The sequence below is a fragment of the Oncorhynchus kisutch genome, linkage group LG14, assembly GCF_002021735.2.
Source record: "Oncorhynchus kisutch isolate 150728-3 linkage group LG14, Okis_V2, whole genome shotgun sequence".
Taxonomy (NCBI): Eukaryota; Metazoa; Chordata; class Actinopteri; order Salmoniformes; family Salmonidae; genus Oncorhynchus; species Oncorhynchus kisutch.
This window is the reverse complement of record NC_034187.2, coordinates 59,295,328-59,305,107: the sequence shown is the minus strand read 5'-3', so window position 1 is coordinate 59,305,107 and position 9,780 is coordinate 59,295,328.

Genomic DNA, 9,780 nt, shown 5'->3' with positions numbered 1-9,780 from the left:
TCCCCCACGTCAACCATGCCCACACCCCATTTAGGCCCCCTCAGATCAGACCTATGCTACTCCTGCCCACCCCATGCACCCCACCCCCGCAAAGAGGGCCTCAACATGGAAGTCACACATACGCCCAGGTAGTGAGCGGGCAAACAGGCCCAACCCCCACTCTTACACTCGGCCAAGCCAATGGCACCTGCCAGATGCTCAGCAGGCTCTGCTCACACTTACTGGCCTGAGGCTAAACCACGACCAACAACATTGGACGCATTATGGAACAAAAAGCCTTCACTATATCATCTTGGAATATCCAAGGCCTGAGGTCATCTGCCTTTGGCCTAAAGAGCAGGAACCCGGACTTCACCAAAGAAATCGGTAATACAGACATTGTCATCCTGTAAGGAAACCTGGTATAGAGGAGACGGACCCACTGGTTGCCCTCTAGGTTACAGAGAGCTGGTAGTTCCATCCACCAAACTACCAAGTGTGAAACAGGGAAGGGACTCATGGGGTATGCTAATTTGGTATAGAGCAGACCTAACTCACTCCATTAAATTAATCAAAACAGGAACATTTTACATTTGGCTAGAAATTCAAAAGGAAATTATCTTAACAGAGAAAAATGTCCTCCTGTGTGCTACCTATATCCCCCCACTAGAATCCCCATACTTTAATGAAGACAGCTTCTCCATCCTGGAGGGGGAAATCAATCATTTCCAGGCCCAGCGACATATACTAGTCTGTGGCGACCTAAATGCCAGAACCGGACAAGAACCTGACACCCTCAGCACACAGGGGGACAAACACCTGCCTGCAGGTGACAGCATTCCCTCCCACATATGTCCCCCCTAGGCACAACTATGACAACATAACCAACAAAAACGTGTCACAACTCCTGCAGCTCTGTCGCACGCTGGGTATGTACATAGTCAATGGTAGGCTTCGAGGGGACTCCTATGGTAGGTACACCTATAGCTTGGCAGTAGTACTGTAGACTACTTTATCACTGACCTCAACCCAGAGTCTCTCAGAGCGTTCACAGTCAGCCCACTGACACCCCTATCAGACCACAGCAAAATCACAGTCTACTTGAACAGAGCAATTCTCAATCATGAGGCATCAAAGCCAAAGGAACTGAGTAACATTAAGAAATGCTATAGATGGACGGAATGCATTTTGGAAACCTACCAAAAAACAATTTGGCAACAACAAATTCAATCCCTTTTAGACAATTTCCTGGGTAAAACCTTCCACTGTAATAGTGAAGGTGTAAACTTGGCAGTAGAAAATCTTAACTGTATATTTGACCTCTCAGCTTCCCTATCAAATCTAAAAATTTCAAATAGAAAAGCGAAGAAAATGAACAACAATGACAAATTGTTTGATGAAGAATGCAAAAATCTAAGAAAGAAATTGAGAAACATGTCCAACCAAAAACATAGAGACCCGAAAAACCTGAGTCTACGCCTTCACTATGGTGAATCACTAAAACATTACAGAAAAACATACAACATTATAAAATCCATGTACACAAACAACAAGTGTGCGGTTAAAATAGGTAAAAAACACACACATTTCTTCACACAGGTTCGTGGGGTGAGACAGGGATGCAGCTTAAGCCCCACCCTCTTCAACATATATATCAACGAATTGGCGCGGGCACTAGAAAAGTCTGCAGCACTCGGCCTCACACTACTAGAATCCGAGGTCAAATGTCTAATGTTTGCTGATGATCTGGTGCTTCTGTCACCAACCAAGGAGGGCCTACAGCAGCACCTAGATCTTCTGCACAGATTCTGTCAGACCTGGACCCTGACAGTAAATCTTAGTAAGACCAAAATAATGGTGTTCCAAAAAAGGTTCATCCACCAGGACCACAAATACAAATTCCATCTAGACACTGTTGCCCTAGAGCACACAAAAAACTATACATTCCTTCGCCTAAACATCAGCGCCACAGGTAACTTCCACGAAGCTGTGAACGATCTGAGAGACAAGGCAAGAAGGGCATTCTATGCCATCAAAAGGAACATAAATTTCAACATACCAATTAGGATCTGGCTTAAAATACTCAAATCAGTCATAGAGCCCATTGCCCTTTATGGTTGTGAGGTCTGGGGTCTGCTCACCAACCAAGACTTCACAAAATGGGACAAACACCAAATTGAGACTCTGCATGCAGAATTCTGCAAAAATATCCTCCGTATACAACATAGAACACCAAATAATGCATGCAGAGCAGACTTAGGCCGATACCCACTAATTATCAAAATCCAGAAAAGAGCCGTTAAATTCTACAACCACCTAAAAGGAAGCGATTCCTAAACCTTCCACAACAAAGCCATCACCTACAGAGAGATGAACCTGGAGAAGAGTCCCCTAAGCAAGCTGGTCCTGGGGCTCTGTTCACAAACACAAACACACCCCACAGAGCCCCAGGACAGCAGCATAATTAGACCCAACCAAATCATGAGAAAACAAAAAGATAACTACTTGACACATTGGAAAGAATGAACAAAAAAAACAGAGCAAACTAGAATGCTATTTGGCCCTAAACAGAGAGTACACAATGGCAGAATACCTGACCACTGTGACTGACCCAAACTTAAGGAATGCTTTGACTATGTATAGACTCAGTGAGCATGGCCTTGCTATTGGCTGCACTTCCTAACCTCCTGCCCAATGTATGACCATATTAGAGAGACATATTTCCCTCAGATTACACAGATCCACAAAGAATTCGAAAACAAATCACATTTTGATAAACTCCCATATCTACTGGGTAAAATTCCACAGTGTGCAATCACAGCAGCAAGATGTGTAACCTGTTGCCGCAAGAAAAGGGTAACCAGTGAAGAACAAACACCATTGTAAATACAACCCATATTTATGCTTATGTCACGTTCTGACCTTTTATTTCCTTTGTTTTGTCATTATTTAGTATGGTCAGGGTGTGAGTTGGGGTGGGCAGTCTACGTTTGTTTTTCTATGATTTGGGTATTTCTATGTTTCGGCCTAGTATGGTTCTCAATCAGAGGCAGGTGTCATTAGTTGTCTCTGATTGAGAATCATACTTAGGTAGCCTGGGTTTCACTGTGTTTTTGTGGGTGATTGTTCCTGTCTCTGTGTTTGCACCAGATAGGACTGTTTTGGGTTTTCACGTTTCTTGTTTTTGTATTCAGTTGTTCATGTGTACATTTACGTATTAAAAGAACCATGGACACTTACCACGCCGCATATTGGTCCTCTGATCCTTTTCGCCTCTCCTCTTCTTCCGAATCCCTTACAGCTTATTTATTTTCCCTTGTCTACATTAACCATTTGTACCTTGTTACAAAACTGTATATATATATATATATATATATATATAATATGACATTTGTAATGTCTTCATTGTTTTGAAACTTCTATATGTGTAATGTTTACTGTTCATTTTTATTGTTTATTTCACTTTTGTATATTATCTACCTCACTTGCTCTGGCAATGTTAACACACGTTTCCCATGCCAATAAAGCCCCTTGAATCGAATTGAATTGATACGATATGGATTACAATTATCATCCTCAAATGCACTACATGTTACACACATAGACACTCAACCATGCAAATTGGCGGGGATATTATTTATTTGGATATCACACATTATAGTCTTACTCTTAAACAGACATCGTACACACTCACTAAATCACATCCAATATCATATACATCAACCTACTCAGATTTACTACACAAATAATATCTTGTCTCAATTGTCTAACATCTGTGGCATTGGCTCACAGGCAAACAGGCAAGGGAATAAAACAAATATTGCTAGAATCTATTTATTGAATTCTAAATATCATTTGAAAGCTCTAATTTTGACCATCATACTACCTCTTATGTTAGTAAGTTTACAAGCACTAATTATGGTCAGAGATACTGATACTGAGAATAGTATCTAGTTATGGTAAGGGGTGAAATAAGTATAGCCAGTTGTAATTGGTTTAGCAGATTATATATGTTTGGGTAGTCTCCCACATGCCCTTTGGCGAACACCAAACGTTTTTAGATTTTTTTTCTTGAATTAAGCAATAGCTTTTTTCTGGCCACTCTTCGGTTAAGCCCAGCTCTGTGGAGTGTATGGCTTAAAGTGGTCCTATGGACAGATACTCCAATCTCAGGGAGCTTTGCAGCTCCTTCAGGGTTATCCTTGGTCTTTTTGTTGCCTCTCTGATTCATGCCCTCCTTACCTGGTCCGTGAGTTTTGGTGGGCGGCCCTCTCTTGGCAGATTTGTTGTTCAAATCAAAGTTTCTGATATTTTTTTATAACCCAAACCTGATCTGATCTGTACTTCTCCACAACTTTGTCCCTGACCTGTTTGGAGAGCTCCTTGTTATTCATGGTGCCACTTGCTTGGTGGTGCCGCTTGCTTGGTGGTGCCCCTTGCTTAGTGGTGTTGCAGACTCTGGGGTCTTTCAGAACAGGTGTACATATACTGAGATCATGTGACAGATCATGTGACACAGGTTGCACACAGGTGACTTTATTGAACTAATTATGTGACTTCTAAAGGTTATTGTTTGCACCAGATCTTATTTAGGGGCTTCATAGCAAAGAGGTTAATACATATGCACCCACCAATTTTCCGTTTTTTATTTTTTAGAATTTTAAGAAACAAATTATTTTTATTCATTTCACTCCACCAATTTGGACTCTTTTGTGTATGTCCATCACACGACATCCAAATAAAATCCATTTAAATTACAGGTTGTAATGCAACAAAATAGGAAAAACACCAAGGGGGATGAATACTTCTGCAAGGCACTGTAATCAAGCCTTTTTTGATATACTAATCACGCCATTGTTAGATTGTTTTAACTATTCCTATAGAAATGGTAGTCTTTCAGGTACTCAGCAGGAAGGTCTGATTTCACTATTATTAAAACAAGACCCAGATGGCAAATATAAAGATCCAGTCTATCTAGAAAACTGGAGGCCCCTTTCACTTTAATTTGGTAATGCTAAAAACTATTGAAATGCAAAGCACTTAGAATTAAAAAGGTTTTACCAGTTATTGTTCATCATGATCAGACAGGTTTTTTACATGGACGATACACAGGTGCTAATATATGACAACTACTAGAAATAATAGAACATCATAAAACATCTAAGAAGCCAGGCTTGATATTTATAGCAGATTTTGAAAAGGCCTTTGATAAAGTAAGACTGGATTTTATTTATAAATGCCCAGATTTTTTTCAATTTCGGTGATTCTCTTATAAAATGGCTAAAACTAATATACAGCTACCCCATATGTAAAATAGTAAATAGCAGCTACTTCTCAGAAAGTTCTGAATTGTCAAGAGCGGTTACACAAGGTTGTCCGTTGTCACCATATCTATTTATTATGGCCATTGAAATGCTAGCTATTAATATCAGATCCATTAACATTAGAGGATAAGAAATCCAAGGCTTAAAAACAAAGGTGTCCATGTATGCCGATGACTAAATTTTTAAATAAGTCCGCATGCTAGACTAAAACCAAATGATAATGATAAGTGATAAGTGTACAATATTACGTATTGGATCTTTAAAAAATACAACTTTTACATTACCCTGCAGTTTACCTATGAAATGGGCTGACGGTGAAGTAGACATTCTTGGTATTCATATCACAAAATATATAAATGAGCTCTCCACAATGAATTTCAATAGAAAACTAGATCCTGCAACAATGGACATGTAAATATCTGTCTATTTATGAAAAAATTGCCCTGATTAACTATTTGGTCATAGCTTAAATTCTTGTTAATATAACTGCACTGTCCAATTGACAGGAGCTATTACTGCGAAAAAATGCCATGCTATTGTTTGTAGCAACAAAACACTTTTTTCACCGGGATAGGTTTGATAAATTCACCTCTGAAGGTGAATTGCGTAATTACATTCGGAAATCTTGCTCTGATTTATCATCCAAAGCGTCCCAGAGATAACATGAAGCGTCGTTTTGTTAGATAAAATCATATTTGATATCCTAAAAAGGTCCATATATCATGCACGATCGATTTTGTACTTCCACTCATTCAATTTGCAAAGAAAGGAATCTGTGAAAATCTCACCCGTTGTTTCAAAGAGTCAAATCACATTCATATGTATTCCTCAGAGATCCTAGAAGGTAACAAGACTTCACTATATCATTAGGGGTGTATTAGGGGACTATATCCTTGTCAAACAAGCACCAATCGTGGTCAAACAAAGCTAGCTAGATAGCCAATGAGCTGGGATTTACGGGAGTATATGGAAACGACGTACAGTTGAAGTCGGAAGTTTACATACACCTTTACCAGATACATTTAAACTCAGTTTTTCACATTTCCTGACATTTAATCTTAGTAAAAATTCCCTGTCTAAGGTCAGTTAGGATCACCACTTTATTTTAAGAATGTGAAATGTCAGAATTATAGTAGAGAGAATTATTTATTTCAGCTTTTATTTCTTTCATCACATTCACAGTGGGTCAGAAGTTTACAAACACTCAATTAGTATTTGGTAGCACTGCCTTGAAATTGCTTAGCTTGGGTCAAACCTTTCAGATAGCCTTCCACAAGCTTCCCACAATAAGTTTGGGGAAGTTTGGCCCATTCTTCCTGACGGAGCTGGTGTAACTGAGTCAGGTTTGTAGGCCTCCTTGCTCGCACACACTTTTTCAGTTCTGCCCACAAATGTTCAATAGGGTTGAGGTCAGGGCTTTGTGATGGCCACTCCAATACCTTGACTTTGTTGTCCTTAATCCATTTTGCCACAACTTTGGAAGTATGCTTGGGGTCATTGTTCATTTGGAAGACCCATTTGCGACCAAGCTTTAACTTCCTGACTGACGTCTGATGTTGCTTCAATATATCCACATAATTTTTTCCCCTCATGATGCTATCTATTTTGTGAAGTGCACCAGTCCCTCCTGCAGCAAAGCACCCCCACAACATGATGCTGCCACCCCCGTGCTTCACGGTTGGGATGGTGTTCTTCGGCTTGCAAGCCTCACCCTTTTTCCTCCAAACATAACGATGGTCATTATGGCCAAACAGTTCTATTTTTGTTTCATCAGACCAAAGGACATTTCTCCAAAAAGTACAATCTTTGTCCCTATGTGCAGTTGCAAACCGTAGTCTGCCGTTTTTATGGCAGTTTTGGAGCAGTGGCATCTTCCTTGACTGACTCTCACTTTAGCAGTGATAAATTCATGAACTTCTTTGAGGAAAAGATTATGATTATTAGAAAGCAAATTATGGACTCCTCTTTAAATCTGCGTATTCCTTCAAAGCTCAGTTGTCCTGAGTCTGCACAACTCTCCCAGGACCTAGGATCAAGAGAGACGCTCAAGTGTTTTAGTACTATATCTCTTGACACAATGATGAAAATAATCATGGCCTCTAAACCTTCAAGCTGCATCCTGGACCCTATTCCAACTAAACTACTGAAAGAGCTGCTTCCTGTGCTTGGCCCTCCTATGTTGAACATAATAAACGGCTCTCTATCCACCGGATGTGTACCAAACTCACTAAAAGTGGCAGTAATAAAGCCTCTCTTGAAAAAGCCAAACCTTGATCCAGAAAATATAAAAAACTATCGGCCTATATCGAATCTTCCATTCCTCTCAAAAATTGTAGAAAAGGCTGTTGTGCAGCAACTTACAGCCTTCCTGAAGACAAACAATGTATACGAAATGCTTCAGTCTGGTTTTAGACCCCATCATAGCACTGAGACGGCACTTGTGAAGGTGGTAAATGACATTTTAATGGCATCGGACCGAGGCTCTGCATCTGTCCTCGTGCTCCTAGACCTTAGTGCTGCTTTTGATACCATCGATCACCACATTCTTTTGGAGAGATTGGAAACCCAAATTGGTCTACACGGACAAGTTCTGGCCTGGTTTAGATCTTATCTGTCGGAAAGATATCAGTTTGTCTCTGTGAATGGTTTGTCCTCTGACAAATCAACTGTAAATTTCGGTGTTCCTCAAGGTACCGTTTTAGGACCACTATTGTTTTCACTATATATTTTACCTCTTGGGGATGTTATTCGAAAACATAATGTTAACTTTCACTGCTATGCGGATGACACACAGCTGTACATTTCAATGAAACATGGTGAAGCCCCAAAATTGCCCTTGCTAGAAGCATGTGTTTCAGACATAAGGAAGTGGATGGCTGCAAACTTTCTACTTTTAAACTCGGACAAAACAGAGATGCTTGTTCTAGGTCCCAAGAAACAAGAATCTTCTGTTGAATCTGACAATTAATCTTAATGGTTGTACAGTCATCTCAAATAAAACTGTGAAGGACCTCGGCGTTACTCTGGATCCTGATCTCTCTTTTGAAGAACATATCAAGACCATTTCAAGGACAGCTTTTTTCCATCTACGTAACATTGCAAAAATCAGAAACCTTCTGTCCAAAAACGATGCAGAAAAATTTATCCATGCTTTTGTCACTTCTAGGTTAGACTACTGCAATGCTCTACTTTCCGGCTACCCGGATAAAGCACTAAATAAACTTCAGTTGGTGCTAAATACGGCTGCTAGAATCCTGACTAGAACCAAAAAATTTGATCATATTACTCCAGTGCTAGCCTCTCTATACTGGCTTCCTGTCAAAGCAAGGGCTGATTTCAAGGTTTTACTGCTAACCCACAAAGCATTACATGGGCTTGCTCCTACCTATCTCTCTGATTTGGTCCTGCCGTACATACCTACACGTACGCTACGGTCACAAGACGCAGGCCTCCTAATTGTCCCTAGAATTTCTAAGCAAACAGCTGGAGGCAGGGCTTTCTCCTATAGAGCTCCATTTTTATGGAACGGTCTGCCTACCCATGTCAGAGACGCAAACTCGGTCTCAACATTTAAGTCTTTACTGAAGACTCATCTCTTCAGTGGGTCATATGATTGAGTGTAGTCTGGCCCAGGAGTGGGAAGGTGAACGGAAAGGCTCTGGAGCAACGAACCGCCCTTGCTGTCTCTGCCTGGCCGGTTCCCCTCTTTCCACTGGGATTCTCTGCCTCTAACCCTATTACAGGGGCTGAGTCACTGGCTTACTGGGGCTCTCTCATGCCGTCCCTGGAAGGGGTGCGTCACCTGAGTGGTTGATTCACTGATGTGGACATCCTGTCTGGGTTGGCGCCCCCCCTTGGGTTGTGCCATGGCGGAGATCTTTGTGGGCTATACTCGGCCCTGTCTCAGGATGGTAAGTTGGTGGTTGAAGATATCTCTCTAGTGGTGTGGGGGCTGTGCTTTGGCAAAGTGGGTGCGGTTATATCCTCCCTGTTTGGCCCTGTCCGGGGGTGTCCTTGGATGGGTCCACAGTGTCTCCTGACCCCTCCTGTCTCAGCCTCCAGTATTTATGCTGCAGTAGTTTATGTGTCGGGGGGCTAGGGTCAGTTTGTTATATCTGGAGTACTTCTCCTGTCCTATTCGGTGTCCTGTGTGAATCTAAGTGTGCGTTCTCTAATTCTCTCCTTCTCTCTTTCTTTCTCTCTCTCTCTCGGAGGACCTGAGCCCTAGGACCATGCCCCAGGATTACCTGACATGATGACTCCTTGCTGTCCCCAGTCCACCTGGCCGTGCTGCTGCTCCAGTTTCAACTGTTCTGCCTTCTTATTATTCGAACATGCTGGTCATTTATGAACATTTGAACATCTTGGCCATGTTCTGTTATAATCTCCACCCGGCACAGCCAGAAGAGGACTGGCCACCCCACATATGCTCTCTCTAATTCTCTCTTTTTTTCTCTCTCTCGGAGGACCTGAGCCC